General features: G+C 38.8%; 1 long non-coding RNA gene across 2 annotated transcripts in view; it reads left to right on the forward strand.

Annotated features, from left to right (window-relative positions):
• Positions 1-25,304, forward strand: part of LOC140698040 (uncharacterized) — a 154,238-nt gene extending 128,934 nt beyond the window's left edge. For both annotated transcript variants that reach the window (XR_012075433.1, XR_012075432.1), the window contains exon 4: positions 24,340-25,304. This is a non-coding gene — a long non-coding RNA (uncharacterized lncRNA). The remainder of the gene's footprint in view (positions 1-24,339) is intronic.
• Positions 25,305-26,993: the final 1,689 nt, after the last annotated feature.

A 26,993-nucleotide genomic window follows, 5' to 3' on the forward strand; every position in this document is an offset into this window, starting at 1 on the left:
GACATCCATGTGCCTCTTTCAAATATGAGGTGTTTGAGGGTTCATATTCATTCTAGGATTCCCCAGCCTCACATAGTGCTTGGGACATCCAGAAGGGTTCATTATGTGTGGAAGGAAGGAAGATGGGAAGGAAGAAAAGTAGGAAGAAAGGAAGGGAGCATGGAAGAAAAGGAACTAAGGGAGGGAGAAACAAAGGAAGAAAGGATTCTAAGAGAAATACATCCTTAATAAGATAAAAACAGCTGTGGCCAACCTTCAAAGGTCAAAACCCCAAGGAATTTTTGAGTTTTTGTATTTTTAAAAGACACATGGTAAAACAAAAGTTAAACTCTCAAAGATGACATTTCAGGTTCTCTCCTTAACTAGTGGAAAAATCATTCAGGGTGAGGAAGCCCTTTGAATGTCCCTTAAAATCACCCCATATTTAGGACCCTAAAGTAAATGAGTCCAAGTAGATGGGACCCTGCCTGTGTTCCCCATTCATATATTTCTGTAGTGGAGTTTTCAGAAAGCTTGGCGAAGGGAACTATAAGGGTATTGATCATTACACAGAAGATGAACTAGCAAAGTCCTAAATGAACATAACAAGGCGATGAGTGAGTGAATATTGGAAAGTCGAACTTCACATCAATGGAATTATTCTTGAGAAGTTCTGAAAAGTGGGGACTCTGAGTTCTCTGGCATTGTCTGGCTCAGCTGCCCTTTTCATATTTATCCTTCTCATGCAGTCTCAGAAAAAGAGGTCTCTCTCTGTCCTGAAGATAAGCTTTCCTCTTGTCCCTTCAATTCCAACTCTTCTCATCTCTACAAATGCCTCTTTCCAGGAGTTAACACTTTGGGAAAACTTTTTAGCACTTCCAGCTTCCCGCACTAAACCAGCCTCTCTCCTCCCGCTTTCACTCTCCAGTCTCTTCCATCCAGAAACGTAAGCACTTCAGTGCAGCTGTTCCTTCTGTCATCTCCCTCATCCACTTCTATTTTTTAACCAACCATTCCTTGTAGTGTGTTATTAAGCCCTCAAATCTACTGTAATGGATCTATAAAGCCAGCAATAATATCACTCTAAGCAAATCCAAATAGCTCATTTCAGTAACGTTTTACATATTTGACCATTCTTTTCTACCAGAGGCCATTGTCTTGGCTTTCCTTCCTATTTTGTTTCTTCTACCTCGCTAACCAATTCATCTTTGTTTCAGTCCTCTTTCTCTATTTCCTTCACTGAAAGGATGATCTTCAGGCCTCTGTTTCTCTTCCTGTGTAATTCCCAGCATTCTCTCTATATCTAATCTCTGCCTCTTGCCTAACCTTACTACACATTTGAGTTGTAGACTGACTTGTTTTGGACATCTGAAGAGCTACAATGAGGGGAGTGGAGAGACACTAAGAGGAGTGGTGTGAACTGATGTGTCATGAATGAAAGAGTGGTCCATGTCTTTATACTTGTTACTTCAAATGGAGTTGACTGATAATTAATGTCTCCCATTCTATGCCAAATGCTACATAAAATATAATGTTACAAAAAACAAAATGAAAACTACTCAGATATTTCTTTACACAACCTGTGCATATTAGCATAGTACATCCCCTCCAAAGTTCCTCATTTTGGGGGCTTAGAGTCATCACCTTCAAATCACCTTCAAAGTTAAGATACTCTATTTCTTCCAGTATGCATCAATTTCTCCCATCTTTTCCATGTTTACTCTTCACACCTTAGTCGGGGCTTTCATTACCTATTGCTTTGATTGTGTCAGTGGCTTCCTCTCTTGTGTTCCTTTTCTTGTCTTTCCATTTCCAATCCAACCTCTGATGTACTGACTGATTTATCATTTTTAGAGAGATGCTTTCCACATTTTGTTCCATCTTAAGAACTGGAAATGGCCTTTTCTTAGGTCTAAGCTGAAGATATTTCTAAGTAATTTCTTTTACAATTTGGAGAAACAACATTCGTAGATAAGAGAGAATGTCTTAAAACATTTCACAAACCCTTTCAAAATAAGTTTACAGATAAGGTGAAGAAATGTAAGCTAGATTTTGGCAGAGTAAGAGGGATTTGTACCTGACCAAAGAGAACCTGTGTTTCAGGGCTCATGTTTGGCCTTGTGCATGTGTTTATCAGTGACTCACATGAAGGCAAAAGCATGCTTATATAATCTTTAGAAAACCAATATTTTGGAGAACTACATCAACAGAATAGGAGTTCAAAACATTCTCTCTGAGCTTGAAAATATTGACTAATATTGACCTGAATTTTATGAGAAGGAAGTAAACTGAACTTAGAATAAGAAGAAAATCAGTTGTACAAGTTCAGGAAAGAAGGAATGTGGTTTAACAGCAGCACTTGTGAGAATATAAAAGATTTTAATTGGCAATGAGCTTAATGCTAGTATAGGCCAATAACATGACCTAGAAAATGGAATCTAAAGCTACCCTAATAGAATATTGATTTTTTTTTCTGTATAGAAGTCACAAAACTAATTAAGTGGTCCCTAAATTAAGAGATGAAGGTTCGTCTGTTTTTCTTCTAATGAAAGAATACTGATGTGGGTCCTGCATCTACCAGCAAAGAAAAGTGCCACAGTCTCCCTGTATCACCTTTCCTCTTGTTCCTATTACAGTTCCTGGCTCCCAGTATATGTTCAGTACTTGTCACTTGAATAAACAAGTAATGGACAGGTGATAATATAGCAGCAGACCTAAACCTACTGAGAACACAATTGACAATCTCACAAAAGCTGTAAATATTTAAGTATTTCATATATATGTGTATGTAATGAGTGTGTGCACAAAATGAAGAAGGTCATGACCTGCTTTCAAAAAGATTACAAAAAGTAGGCAAGTACAGTTGACATGTTTAAGGAAAAATTTCTGACAGTTGAGGAAGCATAGAATATAAGAATGAGCAAGGCATGAGTGTTATCTATTTTGGCCACAGTTATAAATTTTATTCTGAAAGAGAGATTTCAATGTAATTGAGGCTGGTAAACAAAGGCTATTTTTCCCAGTTCCTGAAAACCTGACTTTTGTAAAGCCAAACTTAATGAAGCAGTGTAGTAAGGTAGAGCAACTCCAAAGCGCATAGGAACAACCATCTTCCCACTTGAAGGTGAGCTTCCTGACCTTCCTCTAAGGAAAGAAACAGTAGAATCTCTCATTAAAATAAGGATTTAGTTGTATGGAACTATACTTTCTGAATATTGTTTATCAGTGGTGATGATGTGAGAATTTGGAGCAAGTCAAATGAACAAGTGTTTATTGAGTGCTGAAAGTTCCCTGCCTTCAAATAAAAGACTTGATATTTTCAAAGTTTTTGTGAAAGAATGAGACAATGTGCTATATCAGGGGGAACTTCCAAGCTATTTACATTCCAGCCAAGTGTATTCCAAAGTATATGCCAAATTATGGCACTAACAAAGGCAAAGATCTGAGGTTGACAAAAATTTTATGAGTACTGTAAAACAGAGATTTCTTAGAGGATAACTTAGTAATCCTAGTATAGTAATAATAGGTATACCTCTTGACCCCAAGCATCAGAGATGTTGTGTGAGCTTTAAACTCATGTGCCAACTCTGATTATTTGGTAGTAGCTGCTTAAAGTACTACAAAGAGATTCTGAAGCTGACTTTAAACAAACCAGGAGAAAATATCATATCAGTCATATCTGATATGAATGGAAAATCAACAGGATATTTCCTATGGCGGTTCTAAACATGTGAGTAATGAAACCAACAAACATTCAAACATCCAAAAGCATCTTCTCATTTGCCAACCAGGCAAACCCTAATTTAAAAAAAAGAGTAAATATGAAGAAGGATTTGACCTGAACCTATTTATAATACTTTCTCTTGAAACATTCTCTCCCCTCCCACCTCCACCACTCATGCCTACTGGCTGACATCTCTAACTTCCAGTAACCCAACCAGAGAGTTTTGGGACTGGGGATTATGCTTCCAGGGTTTCCAACTAGTCTCCATTCAAGTGGGTATACTTGTACCTCTGCCACCTCTCTGAAGGTGTTCTCTAAGATGATAGTTGGGTAAACTGATCTCCTTAAGACATTCTTGAATTTAAAGGCTACTTAAATCTTAATGCCATCCCCAGAACTCTTCCCCCTTCTAAATAATGTCTGCTTTTTGAGAGGCATTGCTTTCCCCTATCTGTTCCTCCTAATCTCACGACTTAACCCAGAGAAGTTAATCTAATAATAGAGCTTTATGGGTATTTCACGGCAAGAAATGTCAGAATTTTTTCTTTTCCTCACCTTCATCTTTTCAACTGTACTTCTCCTGCGCCCATCAGGTTCCCAAATAAAATCTCCATACAGTAACCAGAACGTAACAGGTGTACCATAGCATTGCTTCCTCTGCCCAGTTCTAAACTTATGCTGCTCCTGTGATTAATATGGGCAAATAATAACGATAATGTCAAGTAAAGAGGCCAAGCAAGGAGAGTTCCATCTGGTAGGTTCTATCTGCTACCTTAGTTTAAAAGCTAAGTTACTATTTAAATGTAGGCATGGGAACATGATATTAACTCCAAATGCCTCTGAAGGAATATTTAGATTGAACGATTTGATCTTATTCTCTTAAATGGTAAGAGAGTCTTATGAGAATAATTTATTTAATTATTATTATGAGGAAATGCTTGCTTGAGTACCATTTCTCTCTTTTCTCTTTTGTTCTGTGTCTTCTCCCTCACTGTCTTGTATACATGCATACTCTTTATTAAAGAATTTTCACATTCTAAAAAAAAGGCTCTGATACATATGCTTACTTTGTGAACCCATGTATAAAACATGAACCCAAGATAAGATACTTTTGGTTTTCTTTGCCACAAACAGAAATGACACTTACATATCTGTTTTATCCTTCTCAAGAAACACATCTTCATAACATGTCTACTGAGTTACTGTCACAGCCACTAGGGTCCCTTCCAAGGACAGGTACCACTCTGGTTGCCATGAGAATAGATATGGTAAGAACCTAGGTTAATTCCCTGACATCACTTCTCTGAAAACCAGTTCACTGAAAAAATAATTTGTTATGTTTTTCGGCTTTGTTTATTTGCCAAAAACATGTTTAAAGATATTATTTTGAAAATATAGTCAAAGAATTTGAATATATATTTCTTAGGACTATATATATTCTTGAAAATTCACATAATATGTTCAGGAAGAGTATTTCTTAAAGGAACTTCTTATGAATTGAATAAAAATAGCAAATGTGGTGAATTACTCATTTGGCATTTGATCCTTTGGCAAATGGGGATTTGGTGAATTGACTTTTGTCAAATCAATTTTGGGTGGATCAACTTGCTTCCATATAGCAGAGACCATTCTGTCAAATGTGATAGAACAGTGTCAAACCAAGATTTATTTAAGATAGGGCAGTGGTCTCAGCCAAGGAAGATGATGCTTCCTAGCAGACATTTGGCAACGTCTGGAGACAATTCTGGTTGTCCCAACTTTTAAGGCTGTGGGGGAAGGGCTACTGGCATCCAGCAGGTAAAAGCCAAGGACACTGCTAAATATCCTACAATGCACAGGACACTCCCATCATCCCCTGCCCACCATCAAAGAAGAATCTACCACAAGATGTCAATAATGCCAAGGTTGAGAAACCCTGAGACATGAAAGACATCTCCCTCTAAATCTCTCCTTCATCTCTACAGCACCTCAGGTTCGGTGTCCCCATCACACAACCTTGAAACAGAATGATTTTATTTCAGTTGACTGGTCTTTGAGCCTGGTAAGGACTTGGACTGTGGCAGTGGGCCGGAGATAGATCGCGAGCAACTGTCTTTGGCTCTTGGGATTGACAGTCTTATACAACTTTAGTACACCTATCCCCAAGGGAAGCATGCCTAGAAACATGGCTGTAAAATCTAGAATTCTCTTAGTCTCCCTGACCGTATATGGCTCTTTGAACAAAAATATGTGGTTTTTATAGGGTTTAAGAGGGAAATAGGTGTCTCTTTCCATGTCTTCCCCTCCATGTCATTCATAATATAAGTGTCCAAAACAGAAAGAGTACTTGGGAAGGAACTGGAAGTGATTCATTTTCTCTCCTCTTCTCTCTTCTCCCTTCTCATTCTTTCCTCTACTAACCACCCAATTCCTTTCATAAAAAGGAATATCAGGCTCAAAAAGAGCTTACAGATTGTTCTAGCAAAAACACAGAACCAAAGAAATAAGGGGAAAAACAAATAGAACGTGTAATTACTGTGAACATAGTTTGGAACAGTTTTCAACAGTTCTGCAGTCCAGAAACAAACAGAACATGTAATTACTATGAACACTGCTTGGAACTGTTTAAAACAGTTCTGCTCACTCAGAATAAAAGAATGTCCCTGTTTCCAAAGGCGAGAGTGTATCCTAGTCCCTGATCCCAGTGGAGAGCCTTCACCAGGGTCTGTCCAGCAGGTTCTGGATGCTGCAGGTAGAAGCAACCATACAGCCCATTTCCCCCAGAGACCAGCTTTCCAATTCTTTCCTGTTGCCTCCCAGGACCACCAGTCAAACGTGGCCAGAGAAAAGAAACTTGTCTAGTATCTTCGGAGCAATTTTCTTCACTGCCAAGGAGTCAAAGCAAGAAAAATAGAAACAGAAAGCTGACTTTCATGGTGTTAGTGGAGGGAATAAATAGTTCGACTGAGTAGGAGAAAGTCCAGAGCCTCCCTTTACAGGGTTCAGAAACCCCAGAATGCCAGCTAGGATTTCCTAAGCTTAGAGTTCAGGATTAGAAGGAAATAGCCAGAAAACTGTAGGATAAATCAGTGGAGCAAGTGAGAAGACAGTGATGTCATCCTGACTTGTCTCTGGACTGTCTGAATGGAAGAACAAGGGATGAGGCAGAATGTCAGAGTTGGAAAAGGCTTCATAAATTGTCTAAATCTAAACTCCTCATTTTGAAGATGAGGAAATAGGTATCCTGAGGCTAAGACACTCATGTGTTGTCACCGCTAGTAAAAATCAAAAGCTAGCGTCTCCACTTCCAAACTGGTATCCTTTTGACTCCATCACTATCTTTGAACATAGAGCTACACCCCACATGCACTTGACTCAGTTATCTCCCGTATCTTCACCATGGTTGTTTTGTAGGTTTGACAGCGTTTGGGATCTAACACACACATGACAGTGTAAAGATAAAATATAAGGTAAAAGATATTAGCAAATTATATATGCAATTTAGTCAACAACATTCTATAGAAACAAATCCAAGTTACTGACCTCATAGACAACATCTAGGAATTTAGCATACAAATATTTTGACTCTTTTTTTTATGAGTTGGTCTTCACATTAGTACACTAGTAGCCTTCAGTACATGGTGTTAGTGCCTTAAACCAATTAAAAGATATATTTGTAAATGAAAAATTATGATGTGAATTCCACAAGACTAATGAGTCCATATGGAATGTATTGTTTAGTTGGGCAACTGATAGTGATTGCAACATCTAGAATATTGTAAAAATATAATTATGACTGGGTTAAGTGTAGACAATCAGAATTGTGCCAAAACTGTCAACAGACAGTCATATGATCTTTCTTTAACAAGACTCATGAGATTATCCCCAGACTAACACCATATGTTCTCTTAGGCATGATAAAGAGTCTCTTTTTCCAATTTCATTCAGTTCTCTAAACAATAAAATTTAAATATTGGCTTCCCCAATTTTTAGCTGCCTTATTATTACTTTCCAATGCCATTTCCGTCCCCTTCAAGGCATCCAAAAATGAATAGATTAACTTAGAACTAAATGTGTTCGCCAAATTTGTTCATTGTTAGAATTCCTACAAAAATCTTACAGAAAGGAGTGACAGTCACAAATATTCTTAAATTTTAAAAAAAATATATATCAACCAACTCATTTTCTTTGAGTTCTGAAAAAAATGGCCAATTTACCTGGATGTCTTAATTAACCTATGGCAATGTTTTTTATGCACCTGGGTTCTTCTATTGCTCTGGAAGATACATAAGTAAAAACTAGCATCTTTGTTGTGACCCTCAGAAGACATAGAAAACCTATCATTTCAAAAGAAAGATTACTTCATGAAACTGTAGCAAAGGTGCTGATAGCACCCTTTTCAGTAGCAAAATCAAGTGTTAGCTATAGTCTCAGGCAATGAACGGTGGTTTCCAAGAAAAAAAATCAAAGAGATTGAAATATTATTCTTCTCGCCAACACTGGCCCCACGGTACTCCTCATGCCCTCTCTACAAAAATGTGTGAGCTCAAGTGGGTAAACTATAAAGCCTTTTACTGACCTAAAAGACACTACTACAATCTCCCATCCATACTTACCTGGATTTAGAAGGGCGTATGGAATTAGGATGGTCAGCGAGCCTCATGGGTGCCTTTAATAATTGTTGATACTCTGATGTCTCTGGAGCAGACAAAGATCAGGCCAAGTAAGACTATAACATGGGCACTGTTACTTGTGCTGTTACCTGTGATCAAGTAATATCAGGTAGTTTGCATGCCCCGCAGGTGCCTCTTAATCAGTGGCTGAGCAGTGCATAATTACGAAAGCCCCAGCTCCCTTGTTCCACACAGGGGTAACTATGAGATACGACTTATGCTCCTGAGTTCCTCTGTGCACTCCAGCTATAAGACTTTGCTGGGTTTCTTCCCATTCCTGATCCTGCCTCTCCTGCTTCCTTCTCAGTTTCCCTGGACGACTGACTTCCTAAATAAATTACTTACATACTAATGTTTAACTCAGGGTTTGCTTCTGGGAAACCAAACTGAAGCATTTGCTCGCAATTTTTAAATTGGTAGGTTTCACGTAATCTAGTTCTAGCTTTTCTTAAAATATGGAAAGTTCTGGCAAATGGAGCTAGAATCTTCATGTGCTAATAGTCAATGTGATTTCTCTAGTTCTCCACTGCTTTCCCCTGCTGATCTCACTCATTTCTGTCACTTGCCTGCTCTTTTGGCATTTGGGTTTGCTGCTCATTTACTGGACCACAAGCCCCATGTAATAGGCAGGATAATGGCCCCGAAGATACCCATGCCTAATCCCCAGGACCTGGGAGTATATTACTTTGCAAGGCAAAAGGGACTTTGCAGATGTGATTAAGGGCACAGACCTTGAGATGGGGAGAGTGACTTGAATATTACAGGTGGCCCTAGTCTAAAAGCATGAGTTCTTAGAAGTGAAGAACCTTTCCCGAGCTGTAATCACTAGAAAAAGGTGACGAAGGACAAAGAGCGAGATATCACATTGTTGACGGAAGGTAGAGGAGGGGGGCCACGAGCCCAGCCTTTCGACCCTGGAAAAGGCAGGAAAAGGAATCTGCCCTAGGGATTCTAGAAAGGAATACAGCCTTTCCAATAGCTTTGACTTTAGCCCAGTGAGACCCATGTTGGACTTCTGACCTCCAGAACTGTAAGATACTATATTTGTGTTGTTTTAAGCCACAAAGTTTGTGGTAATTTGTTAAAGGCTATAGAAAACTGATACACTCCATGAGGACAGAGATGTTGTCTGTCTTGGTTATCACTATATCCCCATCATCCACCACGTGCCTGACACATAAAAAGTGTTAAGTGAATGTCAAATTAATACATGATTATAACTCTTCTAAGTTTTAATGAGTAAACCCTTAGTGAATAACTGAAGTCCCATTTGCTCTTAGCATTTGCAATAAATTTAGAAATTTATATCCCAACTCAATATCTTTTAACACTGAGAAAAAACTATAATCATCTCCATTGACCTTTTCTAATCAATACAGGCACTTGATTGTTTTACTCTTTGTATTTTTTCAAATTCTGTGTTAGGTAAAGTGGTCAGAATAAGCTACAGTATTCCAAAGACTGAAAAATGTAGAAACCTCTTCCACATAGGATGAATAATAGAATTCTATTTTAGAATGAATCCCTGGGGTATGGGGTTATTAAGGAGCGGTGAAGGCTGTATGGTGACTTGACTTGACGTGGCTAATCTGGCAGTATAGGCTTGTAGCTGAGATAGATAGAAAGCCTGCCAACATTTTTTATGTCCACCAACTGGTCTTTAATTTTTCTGTAGAGAGAGAATGATGTAAGAAGTGGATACCCAGTAATGAAATGAGTGGGGAAAAACAAGACTACTCTGACTCTCTGACTAGTACCATAGAGAATTGGCTTCTCTTACGATATTTCACACTTGGTTGTAACCTTCCTAGGGGTAGACTTTTATAAACTAAAACCTTTAGCACAGTGTCTTGTCCACAGTTTATAAATTACTGAGTTTCATTTTTTGCACATTGACTTATCAGAATAATGGCCCGGGGACAGCATTATTCTACAAGGATTGGAAAGACCATGTCTGACAAAAATCATACTAACATGTACAAAAAGATGTTAAAATAGTACTTTGAAGTAAAAGCAGATTCCATTTTGGACAATGGCATCATAGGAGACAAACACAAATACTGGAATATTCAGAAGAAAATACCTGGGGAAGATACAAACTGCTATATAGAAAATAAATAAAACAACAAGGTCCTACTATATAGCACAGGGGACTATATTCAGTATCTTGTAATAACCTATAATGAAAAAGTGTATATATATATATATATATATATATATACTGTGCTGTATACCAGAAACTAACACAACATTATAAATCAACTATACTTCAATTAAAAAAAAGAAAAGAACACCTGAGGGAAAACGTTTGGAATGACAAGTTTTCAGATATCCAGATGCCAGTGCCCAGAGAATGATGATGAACTCAAAAATCTTTTAAACAACGAGATCAATGTGATCGTGTAGAGATCATTCAAAGTTGGCAAGGTGAGGTCTCTACATAGACACTTCTGATGGAATAAAATAGAATGTTAATAAACATTTGAGATGAGGGAAAAAAGAGGGAATAGTAATAATAACATTTAGTATAAACCCTCTTGACCAAAATTCATACATAATTGATAAATATTATATATCTCTTTTATAACCTCCTAAAATACTATGAAGTAGAAATTATTATTAATTACTTTTACTGATTAAATTACTCCAAGGGACCAAATAACTTCCAAATTCACTCAGCTGCTACATGATGCATTCAAGATGCCACTCAATGTCTCTGACTGCAGATTTTTGACTCTTCTATATATTTTCCATGTGATTTGAGATGGTGCCACAGAGTCCCTAACCAGACCGAGGATATGGACAAAAATTGATTATGAATCTGTTGAATGAGCAATAAAAGCACTGATTGAGATAAAGTCAATGAAATAATCTCTGGTTATGTGACAACCTCTCTTTTCTTTCTCCACTGCTTAGCCCTTTGTCATAAAATCAATGATCCTGGAATCACAGAATTAGTGTAAGTGCAAACTGAGATGTGAATGTGCATGCAATACACAATCAGGCTGGTTTTGAAACTTTGAGAAATACAGCCACCTGTTGGACTCAGTCTGGTATCACACTTCTGTTCACCATTTGTTTTCAAATATTCTTTCTGAAAAGGCTGGGCATTTTTCTTTCATGGGCAAAATTTAAAGAATAAATAAAAGCATGATTGCCACAGTTAGAGGAAATAAACATGATAAAAGGCAGCAAAGTCCCTTATAGTCTGTTGAAAAAATTGATGAGTATTAATAATGTGCTTTCTCTAGACATAGTCTAAGGAAGCTAAAAAGGAGTATCCGTAAAGAAAAATGGTGAATAGATTAACTTTTTAATCCCTTCCCCCACAAAAAAGAAAAAGTAAGAATTTGGTATTTGTTCATTCCACTCCAGCACTGACCTCTAGAGCAGGGGCTGGGGAAATTTTGTTTTATAATGGGTTTCAAATAGTAAATAGTTAAGGTTTTGAAGGCCGTAAGTTTTCTATTGCAACTACTCAACTCTATTGCTTAGCACAAATGAAACCATGCATAACATGTAAACAGTGAGCTTGGCTGTGTGCCAATAATTCTATTGCCAAAAACAGTTGGTGGGCCAGATTTGGCCCACAGGCTGTTTTCCAATTCCCACCCTAGAACATGGCGAGGAAGCTCCCACTTTGATGTCTTTGCACAGGCTGTTCCCTCTGCCAGGAGGACACTTCCTCCAAATACCCATGTAACTTACTCACCCACTTCCACAAGTACTTGTTCAAATATCATCTTTTCAGTGAAGCCTACCCTAATTACTCCGTTTAAAATTTCAACTCTCCTTCTCCTGCTTTATTTTTTCCAGCACTTAAAACAGTCTAATATATGGGTTGTGTTCATTGTTTATCTTCTGTCTCCTCCCACTAGAATGTTAGCCCTATTAACAAGAGATTTTTGTTTTATTTGCTTATGAAGTATCCCAAGCACTTAGAACAGTGCCTCACATATAGTAGATGCTCAGTAAATATTGGTTAAATGAAAGGATGACTTGTTAGTATTTGCTCAAAAAAAAAAAAAAAAAAGCCTAGTTTTGTTTAAGATAGTGACTCCCAAAAGGAATAAACTGAACCAAAAAACAAACCAGCCTTGCCCACAGTTTTAAAAATTTTTCTAAACCTCTGGTTTTCTCACATAGGAAGTGGTAGTAACACTATTTTTAAAATCAGTGAGAACATCAATGAATATATAGCCCCGTATAGTTCCCGAAACTATATATCATTTTACTTAAGCCTTAAAGTAACCTTATTACATGGACAACATCATCCCTACTTTATAGATAAGGAAACTGATTCCCAGAAAGTCAGTAAATTGCTCACCACCACAAGGTAGTATGAGACTGGGCTAAAACACACACATACTGATTTCAAAGCCAATTTTCTTTTGCTTACAATGCAGCTATCAGCCAACCTTGCCTCATTCTCAGCCTCCAGAGAACTCCTTTTTCCATAGCTGAATCAGCCTCAGCAATGTCTCAATCCCCAGGACAAACCTGACTTTAGGTGGAAAAGATTTAATGAGCTTTGACTCAAACTTGTAGAACTCAGCACCATTTACTTGAATTAAAGAAGGTGTTCATTCTCCTCCCCCATTCTGATAACCTGGCTTTGTTTTAATTCAACAGACTGATCCCCACGCTAATCTAGTTTGTTCTTAAAACCAAATATACTCTGCACACTCAGCTGCTCATCCTTGGCTAGAGACATGACCAGCTCTTAACAGCCCCTCTCCAAAGGTCTAGCTTTCTGCTCACTGCCTGAGCGTCTGCTCCCTGTTAACAGATTTCCTGGATGCTGACTATTTCCCTCTCTGGATTTTCAAATGTCACCCACTTCTCTAACCTTGTGCTCTGTTCATGCATGGGACAAACTCAAGTCTTTGGAGAACCTTTCCCCCAACCATTATTATCAACTCTTTTTCTGAATCTCTTCTAGATCAGTCTATAGCCATAATATCCAGCTATCATGTTGTTTTATGCAAGTTCAGGTGCCCCCAGTATGCCTGCTCCAAAACAGGATTCAGTGTATATGGCATAAAACCATACTGTGCCTTCTGTTGGGGAGTTTTAGCTAAAATATCACTAGCTAGAAGCACTCTTATGAGGTAAGACTCCCAAGCAGGGATAAAACTGAACATAGTTTTTGATACACTATCTCCTGACTTATTACTAAAGAGGAGAAGGTTGAACGTAGATTGATAGCAATGATAACAGAGCAAATGAGTTAAACTGAGCTATAACACGGAGGAAGAAATAATGAAGCTTGATGAAAAATTGAAGACAGCAGTAAAAGTTCACAGAAAAATACAGAATGAGTCTACAAAACCTCCAGCCTGTGTGATCAGAGGAATCGGGATGCCACTGCTGTCAGAAAAGGAAAGGTTGGAAAGTCGAATAAATGTGGAAACGATAAATTCACTTGACAAATGTAGATCACCACAGAGGCGAAGAAATATAAATTAGCGTCTTCTATAGTACAGCGTTATAGAATTTTAAAAATTGCTTTCACACTTATTTAGAGTCACACAAAGCCACCTGAGGTGATTAGATGCAATATATTCATCCCCTACTTGACAAATGAAACTGAGCCCCAAAGAGAAAAATAACTTAGCTTCCACAGACCTGAAGCATGAACTCAATTCTTAGGATTCCTTGACCAGGATATTTTCCACTCCATCATTGGCCTTCCTGGCCAACTATAACAACTGATAACTTTATCTGAACGTAATTCAGCTAAAGTCATTCAAGTCAATAAAATACAGAGAGAACTTGGCAAAGTGACTTCTTAGGAGCAGAACTAGTTTGTAATACAGGCTACAGGTCATAAACTTAAAGTTGAAACACTTTGATATTTTGTTTGATGAAAGAGAGAATAAAATAGACGTGGAAAAAAATATCAAATGTCAGTATTCAGGGTAATTTGGTCAATCCTTCTTTCTCCAAGCATCCACAAATTCCCATTAACTTCATTCAACTCCATGACCAAGAGGCCAACCTCTGTACTTTCCCATCACAAATAACCAAAACATTCATTTTTTACATGATTATTTTATTTCAAATGTCAGTGACATGAATGATTATCTTTAAAATGGCCCAGCTCGTTATATCTTTAGGCCAATATTTGCTGATACTTTTATTTAATTTCCAAAGCAATGAAAATATTTTGTCCTCTGGAGTGTTTCTAATAAAGATAATGATATTTTAGAAATAAATCAATACTCTGTGCTTACATAAAAGTTTTCACCTGAGAAGTGCAGCGTGTCATGGTTTTAAGTTTTTTATTGCACCGACCTCTGCTTATTTTGGCCAATAGGAAATGCTGTTCTCACTTTACCCAAAGAGAAACCAACGTCCAGGACTTGTCTAATGAAACAATGAATTAATGACAGTTCTTGGAAGAGGAATCAGTACATTTGATTTTCAAGTTTAAACAGATTTTTGATGCCAGGGTATAATCCCCGTCCAACATGAAAGGTAGTCTTCCCACCCCAGGGCCAAAGACCCTGGAGAAGTTGGCATTCTTATGACATTTTAGTAGAATGTCTTTCTTTTTCATAATATGATCCTAAACCTTTACAGCTCTTTAAAAAAAAAAAAAGATTTCAAAGAAGAAAGCCCCATGACTTGGGGAAAAAAAATCAAAAAATTATTTTCTAACCAGTATTTAGCAAATGTTCACTGACTGTAATTTTCTGTTCTTGCCAAAGAGCTTACTGCTGATTAGGAGAATGTCACCACCAGTAGAAACAGGAGGAAGAGCTAGCCTAGGTTGAAAGATGATGAATCCTGATTTGAGCAAGGTCTCTACTGAGCAACTCCTTTCTATTTGGCTTCTTTAAGTCTTTTTACGTCCCATCCTTCCCTTCCCTTCCCTTCCCTTCCCTTCCCTTCCCTTCCCTTCCCTTCCCTTCCCTCTCCTCTCCTCTCCTCTCCTCTCCTTTCCTTTCCTTTCCAGAAAAAAAAAAAATCAGTCCAAAGCCATTAGGGAGCGCTGAGCAAAGTAGATATCCATGCAAGAAGGTAGGGAGCAGAGTGGCCCGGTCTTTGAGGGCAAAACGGTCATTCACACATGGTAACAGGCCAACAGGAACGATCAGAGCCCAGGTAGGGTGAGGCTGACATAGGAGATCAGATCCCACGTGGCAGTTAAGAAGCCTGCTTAATGCAGATTGTCATAGTTTGGGAGAAGTAAAGAGAGTATTCATGTGAGGGTGGCCCAGCATGAGGTATCAGAACCCAAGCAGGAAGAGGAAGTTACCCAGCTGAAGGGGTAGCTCAGCTCAGGTTACCACCAAGCAGAGTGAGGAGGACATACATGTAGAGGTACCTTAACTCAGGGCGTACAATGTGAGCAGTGTCCGAAGGGTATCTGTGCAGGAGAGCAGCCCAGGGGTACTGGAGCCCAGCAGAGCAAAGAGGATATGCACATCAGGAATGGGACCTCAGTGGTGACAGTGTCAATGAGAGATTGGATACATCTAGGGGAGCTGAGATAGATAGATAGATAGATAGATAGATAGATAGATAGATAGATAGATAGGCAGGCAGATGACTCCACATTTATAAAGGGAGGTTTCTCACTGTCAAAAAAAGAGCAGTACAAATATGGAAAGAGAGAAAACTAGAATAAAATCCTGTGTGGTTGGATTATAATTGAAAACCATGATGGATAGTGGATGAATGGATTGGTGGAAAACTAGAGAGATAACATACGGTATCTAATAAGTACACAGTAATTTATGTTCCCAAATTCACTTGAACTTTTTAAATGTTTAGGTTGTGAGGGGGTGGTTTTTTGATGCAAGTTCAAGTAATATCTGGGTTCAAAATTATCTCAACTACTGAGTGATTTTATTTAATAGTGGTAAATCCTGTGGGGCAGAAAGGAAACAAAATGCAAAATATCTTTAAGTTCCTTTAAATTACTAGCGCTCAACCAAGAGCGATTTTGTCCCTCAGGGGACATTGGGGAATGTCTGGAGACATTTCTGGTTGTCACAGCTGGAGAGATGCTACTGGCATCTAATGAGTAAAGGTCAGGGATGCTGCTAAATGTCCTACAAAGCACAACACGGCTCTCACAACAAAGAATTATTGGTGTGGGCTGAATCATGTACCCTAAGATTGATGGGCTGAAGCCCAAACCCCCATCACCTCAAAATGTGACTGTATTTGGAGACAGGGCCTTTAGAGGCATGATTAAGTTAAAATAAGGTCACGAGCATGGGCCCTATTCTGACTGGCATGCTTGTAAAAAGAGGAAACCTGGACATAAAGAGAGACCCCAGGGATGTGCTCACACTGAGGAAAGACCCTGCGAGGACCCAGTATGACTGCAAGCATATGCAAGGCAAGGAGGGTGGCCTCAGAAGAAACCAAACCTGCCAATACCTCGATCTTGGACTTCCAGCCTCCAGAACCATGAAGAAATACATTCCTGTTGTTTAAGACCACAGTGTGTGGCGTTTTTTATGACAGCCCTAATTAATTAATACAATTATCCAGCCCCAAATGCCAATAGTGGCAAGGTTGAGAAACTCTGGTTCATGATATATAGAAACAGTCCTGAGAAGAGCTTTTGCGGGTATGAAAGACAACCTGGCTAATATCCAGCATTAAAATGTCAAACCGAAGGAGAGAGGGAAAACAAGTTTGCCTCCCCATAAAAATTAGAAAAAGCTATTCACTGGAGAAAATTATTCCCTTGACTTTAAATGCTGATGGGCCAGTGCGGTTAATATTCTCTTTTGGGCTATAAAGTCTCTGAAAAGGCAATTTAAAAAATAAAATCAGTCTGGTTTGGCACTAAGTATGTTTTTACTTATTTGGTTTTTTGCAGTAAAATCAAAATTTGGAACACCCAAAGATTTGATTTCTATGTACATTTGCCCAAAACATTTTTACCGGAAGACTAAGGAAGCCCAACCATCACCTAATTCCAAAGTTACTTTCTCCTGGTTTACAAAGGAGGAAGGAATCTTCCTTGATCCAATATATTTATTAGCACTTTTCTGGAAGTTTAAATGTGTGATACAATTTGATTGTCCTCTTTGTTGGCACACAAATAAACTCAAAATGGATCATAAAAATATACCTAAAAGCTAAAACTATAAAACACCTAGAGAAATACATAGAAGTAAAATTTTTGTGACCTTCAGTTGAGCAAAGATTTCTTTTTCAAGACACAAAAATCACCAACCATATAAGAAAAAAACAAGTGACTGCAGAGGAGCACAGGGGAGCTTTCTGGGGTGATGGACATATACCGTATCTTGACTGGGGACATAGTTACAAGGTTTTGTACACTTGTCAAAACTCATTTAACTATATACTTGACATGTGGGTATTTTATTGTATGTACATTAAACTTAAAAGAAGTCGGTTTTTGTGAGGGAAGGGATAGCTCAGTGTTAGAGCACATGCTTAGCATGCATGAGGTCCTGGGTTCAATCCCTGGTACCTTCATCAAAAAATAAATAAATAAATAAGCCTAATTACTTCCCCCCAAAACAAAAACAAATAAGTAAAAACAAAAATAAAGTTGATTTTTAGAATATAGAGAAGTAAATGTGTAAAGGTATATATGTTTGTGTGTGACCACTGAAAGGAACTGTGAACAGCAACATCCCAAATCAGTGAGGACACCTAGTACTCAGATCAAGGTATTTAAGCATAATTTTTCATTGGCAAAATGGCACTTTGACAAAATGACTGATATCAGGTTGGAGAAGGAAGAGAAAATACAAAATGAACCTAGAATATCTTGTGATAGAAACTCAAGAAGTACTCAGAGAGTAATGGGTCTTGTCAAAGGGATGAAGGAGCTAGCTTGAAGGGATGCCCACTGACTAACTCTAGGAGAATTTGAGTATCAAAATCCATGATGATAACAACAGGTTATTACCATTAAACTAAATAAGAAAACTAAATAGGATATAAATAAATAAATGAGGACATTGAAAGTGATGAGGAAAGAGATATTTATATATATTTAAAGTACCTTTCCACAAAATATTTTTAATTCCAAGGGGGAAGAGTGTAATGTTGCAGTGAGGAAGCATGGCAGATACGACTTTGGGCAAGTGATCCAAGTAAACATCATTTAGTGCAATAAGTTGAAGATGTGTGCCACCTAATAGGGTTTATGAGAAAACTGCATCACTTCTGCAACATTCCTGCTACTGATGCATAACTTGAATCCATCCCTAGAGGTACAACCATATGCACCATGTCAACTTGAATTTTTGCTGATACAGAAATGCAGCAAAAATCTCAGGTGTCTCCTCCTAGGTCAGCAGATACCCTACACTGAGTACATAGCACTGGGTAAGACTTCCCATATCACCCACCCCTTCCTGTCTTAAGGACCTCTCTGCTCCATCATCTCATACAATCTATTTGCTGATCATTCCTATATTTTTAGATAGGCTGCACAATATTTAATTAGAGCACTTCCCACTTATTCAATATCCAGATAAAAACAGATAGCAACATGAGTATCAGTGGTAGATTTTATGTGGAGACTGACCTCATATCTTTGAAAATACGAGGCCTCTATTAAGAACAAAACTTCCACCAGATAGTGGATTATAAGTGTCTGGCAGCCAGTGGCCTGTGACTCAGTTACTGGCTGACATTTCAGTCTCTGAACTCATCTAGCAAGTGGCCTGTAAATTATAATTTCTTCTAAGCCTCTGAAGTAAGGCGATAGAAGATAGCATTTGGAGACTGAGAGCATAACTTGCATCTCTGGTCATGCTTGGTCCTGCACCATGGCTTTGCAGGGAATTCCGCTACCTGAGGTCAGGGCGGAATGACAGTAGCAGCTGCAGTCACAGAGAAAAGAAGTGTATCTTCTGTTCCTGGACTGCAGGGCCTGGCCACTTGTGACGAGGGGAGAATGCAGTTCATAACCTCACTGTGTTCCTTGGGCGGCACATGCATACTTGCTAACTTCTGTAAGGGTTATTAGTAGCTCAGCTTCTCAGCCCTTTGTCTTTATTTGAGCAAAAGCCACCAAGTCCTGCCTTTGACGCCCTAGTAAGAGAAAAATCAAATCTCTGGTCTCTGGGGTTCTCTGCAGACCTGGGAACGAGGATCCCAACCCAGAAAAATAGTTCTCCCTGGTGGAGCATGTCTGTAACAGAAGTAAATATACTGTTTGATTTTAAGCTCCAAAATGTACCTGAATGTTTAAACACTCCATCTCTGCTAATCTGTTCTAGAAATGGAGTGAAAGAAGCAAATCCCTGAGGCTAAGTCCAAAGGCACAGACCAACTAACTCACGACTTTAGGAGCCAGGGCCAGTGTTTTACTGTAAATCCAGGAATGCTCTGTGTCATTGTTCCACTGTCCTTTAAATAAAATATACACCACTTAATTATTACTCCTGAGCAGGGTATGTTTTTCATAATTATTTACCAATAGAGGCTCATTTCAGAATGAGAAAGCCTATTTCCTGATCCCTTCTGAATCACTGGGACAGGACCCCTGACTTTATGGTCACCCTCTTCATTCTCTTGTCCCCACGTGCAGAGATGGCAAAATTTTGCCTTCCAGAGGCCCACACTCCTCTCCTGGCCAGGCTACTGATTTGCAACTGAATGCCTCATACTTAGTAGTCCCTAATGTGCAAAGAGCCATGAAAATCTACTAAAAACAAGGAAATTGGTAAGTTAAGGGAAATATAACTGGCCAAAAATATACTAAAAGCACTAAAGCGAATAATTAAGAAAATGCAAATTAAAGTAACGATACAATATGTCACCAATGAGAGTGGTAGAAAAAAAATTCGATAACAGCTATTGGTATGCACATGAGAAAATAGGCAATGGGAGTGAAGCTGATAAATCTCCCTGGGGGCAATTTGCTATTATCTTTTAAAATACAAAATTTGTATATTCTTTGACCTAGCCCTTCCATTTTCAGAAGTTTATGCTACAGATAAACTCTCATATACATACACTGACATAAATACTTTTATGTATGTATGAAATACGTATATGCACACACATGCTAATTGCAGTTGTAATTTTTTAAAAATTTGAAAATAAGCTAAATGTTCACTAATAAAAACATGTTAAATATATACTCATATATAGAATAATATACATACAGGATATAGTATAACATATTGGCACAGTCATATGCTAGAAAGCTATGCCCCCATGGAAAGACCAGAGTAGGTCTAAAAGGATCAGTCTCTCTCAGGTACATCTCAGTAAAAAATTGAACATATACATGTCTGTACATACATCTACATGTGCTTGCATTAGCACAGAGTATTTATGGAAAAAGCCATGAGAAACTTGACAGTGGATGCCTACGGAAAGGGAGAAAAAGGGTCTGAAATGGGAGGACAACTTACTTTTGTCCTAAAATACTCTTTTGAAGTATTTGAATTTTTTGTCATTTATGTGTAGTACTTCTTTAAAGTGTAGCACTTTAAAAAATGTCTTAGTTGTTGAAATTTTTAAATGAAATTGTGAGAAATGTAGCGATTCTGTCCCTGTGGTTAGAGTATCCATGTTACAAATAAAACAACAGGTCAGAATGTACATTTAAATAATCAAAAGTCTTTAAATAAAACCTGGTCCACTGGGTGCCAATCAATAACCTACTTGTTTAAGTGAAAGATCGTCTCTTAAGTGTCACTTTCTCACCTCCCAAGCTCTGTGTTCCTCAGGAACAATCTCTTCTTTTTGAAAAGGAGTGCAATACAAATACGTTGTAAGTGGCTTTTAATTTTTTTAAAAGTCTGTTGATTCCCAAATGTTCCATTTTCCATTCATGTATTTTTTCAAAAAAATAAAATAATATTAAACAGAGAAAGGATATTACATGAACACTGTTTATTTTATTATTAAAGAAAACTATTTCTTTAATAATATGGATATTCAGACATGTTCTATTTGGTAGGCATTTGGGTCGTGTCTAGTTTGGGAATAACCTGGTGAAGATACTATAAATATTCTTGTACCCATCCTTTTGTGAATGTATTCACTATTTTCAACACATCCTGTTATGAACTGAATGTTTCTGTCTCCCTACAATCCGTATGTTAAAGTTTAACCCCCAAGTGATGGTATCAAGAAGTAGAGGCCTTGGGGAGCTGATTGGGTCATAAGGGGAGAACCCTCAGGAATGGGATTATTGCCTGAAAGAAGAAAAACACACTTACATTTCTTCTCTTTTCTACTACCCACACTGAACACTTCTTTGACCAGATGTGTGAGATTTTCCCCACACCAAGCAATTCTCCAGTTCTCTGGAGGATATTGACTGGGTGTCCTACAGTTTAACTAAATCAGATACTAACTACCTGGAAATAGCATCAGATCTCACAGGTTAAAGGCTCAGTCCCACAAGATTGTCCTCACTTTAGATGCCAACACAGATTCCAGGTTGTCACCTGCACTTCTGACCGACCAGCTATAAATCAGAATTTCCCATGACCCTCTCCTCAGGTTCAATTAATTTACTAAAATGACTCACAGAACTCAGGAAAACATTGTACTTAGTAGATTACTGGTTAGTATAGAAGGATATAGTGTAGAAACAGCCAAATGGAAGAGATATACGGGGCAAGGTGTGTGGGAAGGGGGACCTGCCTGGACACGCCACCTTTCTAGCACCTCCACTTCAACAACCAGGAAGCTCTCTGGACTCTGTACTTCAGGGATGTTTATGAAAGCTTCATAATGTAGGTGTGGTTCATTAAATCGTTGGTCATGGAGGAGTAATTCGACCTGCAGCCCCTCTCCCTTCCCAGGAGATTGTGGTGGGATTGAAAGTTTTAACCCTCTAATCACATGATTGGCTTTCCTGGGAACCAGTCCCCAAACTTAGGGGCTTTCCAAAAACCACCTCTTTAACAAAACTCAGGTGTGGTTGGAAGGGGCTTGTTTTGAATAACAAAAGACACCTTCATTGCTCTATCACTAAGGAAATTACAGGGGCTGTGGGAGCTCTTCTCTAGGAACAGGGAAGAAGACCAAATGCATCTTACTAGAACTCACAGCATCACAGTGCTCTGATCAGAAGAGACACAGGAGCTTGCCCTCTGGCCCTCTGCTTTCTGACATACGAAGATGGAGAAGATGGCCAACTGCAAACAGGAAGGATACAGACACTGGAACTGCCAGAACCTTGATCTTAAATTTCCCACCTCTAGAACTAATGAGAAATACATTTCTGTTGTTTGAGCCACTCACTCTGTGGTATTCTGTTATAGCAGCCTGAACTAAGACACATTCCAGATGTAGTGCACTCAAGATCATCTGCTCATATTCTCGCCTACATTTTAATTCTTCAATTCGCTTTCCTGTTCACCAAGATGATGAAACTATTTCCACAAAACTCAGTATGTAGAATCTTATTTGACTTTCTCCTTCACTCTCTGTGTACAACAACTCTTCAGACACTCTTGTTTTCTTCCTAACACAGTTCCTATTGCTGTATAACAAACTAACCTAAAAACTGGTGGTATAAATAGGATCAGAAGAAGGTTAGATGCAGCATCAAATCCTTATTAAAAACAAAAATAAGCTTAAGAGGCCACACATTGTCACATCAACTGGGACTAGGTATAATACTAATTTCTTTACAAAATTGGGTAAATATTTGACTTCCAAGGTCATTATGGTTAATGTATATTGTAGACCTCAGAGGGCACTGAGATGGAAGCTTTGCTTGCGTAAGACTGATGGTATACTGCATCCTTAACTTGGTGCAGTCCAACTCTTAGCTGTTCAGTAGATAAAAACAATATTGATCTCATCCTTTGGTGATTTATATTCATGTGCATAATAATAACCTCTGGATTAACTATTACCTCTAAGAAAACATTCAGGGCTAACACCATTCCCTTATTTAATTCTGAAAAAATTGAGATGTAGTTGGCACACATACGTTGAGTATCCCATGAAATAAAAGTTAATGACAATTATGCACACAAAAAAAATTTAGTGGTATAAAACAACAAAACAACAGCATGAGGTGTGAGGAGGGCCGTGTCCCAGGCTTTGGTTGAGCCCCTGGGACATGCCCCACCAAGTGTGGGTTCTTGGCTTTGTGCAGGAAAGAATTCAAGAGCAAGCCACAGTTGAGTAAAGGTAGATTTATTTAGAGAGATACATGCTGCATAGAGCATACGCTGTTTCAAAAGATAAGAAGAAAGGCCACGAGGTGTGGGGGTTGGGTGCTCAGATTAGAGTAAAAGTAGGTACACACTCCATAGACAAAGTACATGCCGTCTCCGAAGAGAGAGAGAGAGGGGGCGGTGGTCACGAGGTGCCGCGTTGCAAGTTTTTATGGCCTCAGTGGCTTTATATGTTAATAAGTGGAAGGACCAGTCTAAGTAGCCTGGGGAAGGGGCTGGGATTCCCAGGAAGTTGGCCATTTCCCACTCTTTGACCTTTTGTGGCTAGCCTTGGGACTGCCATGGCACCTGTAGGCTTGTTATTCATCATGCTAACATAGTACAATAAGCATATAATGAAGCTTAAGATCTACTAGAAGTTAAATGTCCCATCATCTTGAGCCTCAAGTCCTACTGGGCTTGAATCTTTTGTCATTCTGGTGTTAACTGCTGTGTTATTCCTTGAATGACTGTTCCCTGCCCCCTTCCTGTCTCAAGGGTAGCCAGATTTCCTGTAGAATAGCTGGTTTCTTTCTGAGCAAGCATCCCAGAAGCAGTAGGCTGAAGCCATATGGCTTTTTCTGACCTAGCTTAAGTCTTTTGCTGGTCGATAAAAACACTGACTAGGACACCACTGACTTGTCTCTTCCTGTTTGCTTTCTGTATCTGTGTACGTGTGAAAAGTGCTTTGAAAACCATACAGTGTTTCACAATATCAAGAAAATTTTTAAAGTAATAATTATAGAAAAATGCAGGTCTTATCTCGGTGACAGGATAGCTTACTGAGATCTCAATCTGTGTTTTGATCTTGTATTTTTCTTCTTTTTTTTCTATCAAGGTAGCCAGTCTTCTGGTACTTTGATTCAAGGACATTATGGGACCAAAGTGAAATTTCCTGATAATTTGCCTCCTGTCTTTCATTTTCAAAAGACTAGCCTTTTCGAGAAAATTATTCTGGAGGATTATGAGAGAAAAAAACCAAGCGCCTTTTGAGGAGTGAGTAGAACAGGGGAAAGAAAGATACACGATGAGGCCCTACTTCTCCTCCTCTTAAAGCTTTCCAAGGGGGCTGCCAACATGCTAACATGGCATCTGTCAGGAGTTGGCAAACTGCAGCCCGTGGGCCAAGGCCTGTTTTTATAAATAAAATTTGTGAGGGGAATGCCTCCAGCTGCAGTTATAACTGTAGTGTTGAGTAGTTAATGACAGAGACCTGTGGCCTATGAAAAATTTTACTCCTGGTTGGTCTGTGTGAATGGCACCTCCTAGAGTTGAGTAGTGCAAAACCTGCACAACAGCACAGCAGCCCTAAAACTGCAGATCCCTGGCAAGGATATCATCCTTACTGAAGCTGGAAACCACTTCACATGACATGTGCGCTTCAGTAGAATCATATTCATGAGACTTGTGAAAGGAAAACCAAAATGGTATCAGTGTTGCTAAGAGAACTCTCTAAAATGGAGCCAGGAGGCCGTTAAGGAGGTGTGACCTAGCATGTCTTGGCCTGGATGGAATCTGACCTTCTTATCTGATGAAGTTATCCAGAACACCTGCCAGAAACTCAAGATACTTACCAGAACCTTACTCTAAAATAATTCATCACACTGTACATATCAGAACCCTACACTAAAACAACCTGTGATTCCTTAAGGACAAATATTTTCTGAGTCATGCCAGAATGAAATCACAGTCCTCACCAGGCAACTTCTAACAAAGAACCTCATGGCTTTTTGCCTTTATAAGCCTCCGACTCTTTCTCTTCCTCAGAGCACACTTTGGAGTTTACCTGAATCTGTGTCTCTAGAATTGCAATTCTTTTTTTTTATTTTGTACAATTTTTAAAGGTTACTTTCTGTTTCTGAATTGCAATTCTTAGAACTCTAAATAAACTCTTTTCATATTTGCAGCCTCCATCATTATTTCTTTGGTTGACAGACTGGTGCCGACAGGTGCAACTGGTGTTTCAGGTTCTTGTCCCGTCCCAGAAAGAATTCAGAGACAAGACTTAGAGGTTAAAAAGATAAAGTGAGGATTATATTAAAGGATGGATAGTACACTCTCAGGGGAGAGCGAGCAGGCTCAGGTGAGCAGCTGCCCTGAGTTTCTTTGGCAAGTTAGTTACATAGGTGTAAAAATGAATGGGCAGAATATTCACTGGGGAGGGAAGAGTTTGGGGTCGTATTCCCTGATTATCATCCCAACTCCACCTTCCCAAAGGGAGGAGGGATTTTTGTCCTTATTTAGTCTGGATCGGAAGTGTCATGGCGTCGGTGCATGATGGGTACTTCTGATCTGCAAGGCTAATTTTATTGAAATGAGGGCATAATGAGTAAAAGGTTACATTCGGACACTGAAAATTCCTGCCTTTTCTGACCTTTCTTTGGTCTCCAAGTCAAAAGGTGTGGCCCCTTATCAGCCCAAAGATTCCAGCTTTTCTTTCTCTGCCCAAGGATCCCTGCTGCTCACATGATGTGTGGTTTCCTGCATTTGGCCTGTGCCCCTCCTTTCTGCCCAATTCCTGCCATTTGGTCTGTGTCCCCCTTTATCTGCTCATATCTAGCTATCTGCCTGTTCTAACAAGACTATACATTTTAAAAGAGGATAAAATCATGACTCTCACACAAATCTAAGATGAATACATTAAGGATTTTATTTAACTCAATAATTAATGAGGGAATCAGTAAGATATACAAAAACCAGTTCAAATGGAAATTGGACTTTCGGAGATTTATATTCTCTATCTGACAAGATTCATTTGCATTGCTCTGAACCAGAATCATTTGCTTGGCTGCACACAGGAAACATTTGCAATATTACTAGTGCTCTACAAGTTAACGTCTATCCCTATGGAGATGTAAGATAACCTAGTCAAAGACAACCAAAAGCAGGAACAGCCTGCATGGATGAGGTAGCCAGAATGCCTACTAAATTACAAATGGGCACAATTTCCCCTATGGGACCAAAGACCACAGAAAACCCTCACAAATATGTTGCTTTTTTATAACTGCTAGGACCTTCACATGACCCCATGGAAGCTGGATAATGACTGAGATGAAATGATTTGCCAAGCAGGCGTCTGGGTCTCAGATTCAGAATACCTTTGATTTAAAGAAAATAAAATGTGTTGATATTTGTTGACTGAAATAACTGCACAACCTAAAAGTTGAGAGTTGTTTTATTCGGTGGACAATTCTGAGGACTCAGCCCGAGATGACAGCCTCAAATGGCTCTGAGGGACTGCTCCGAAAGTAGGGGAGGAGCTAGGATATATAGGAGCTTTACAACAGAGACTAGGTAGTTGGAACATTAATAGATTACTTGTTAACTTAAAGAAAACCAGGCATCTCAAGTTAAAGAATATAGCACTTTTCTATGTATGGGAGGAAGCAAACATTTGGGCTCATTGAATTCATTCCTTTGACAAGCACCAAGCTATCTAGAGCCAGTATCCTGCCCTTTCTTATTCTAAGTCCCCTCAGGGTGCACCATTGT

Source organism: Vicugna pacos, chromosome 1, assembly GCF_048564905.1.
Source record: "Vicugna pacos chromosome 1, VicPac4, whole genome shotgun sequence".
Taxonomy (NCBI): Eukaryota; Metazoa; Chordata; class Mammalia; order Artiodactyla; family Camelidae; genus Vicugna; species Vicugna pacos.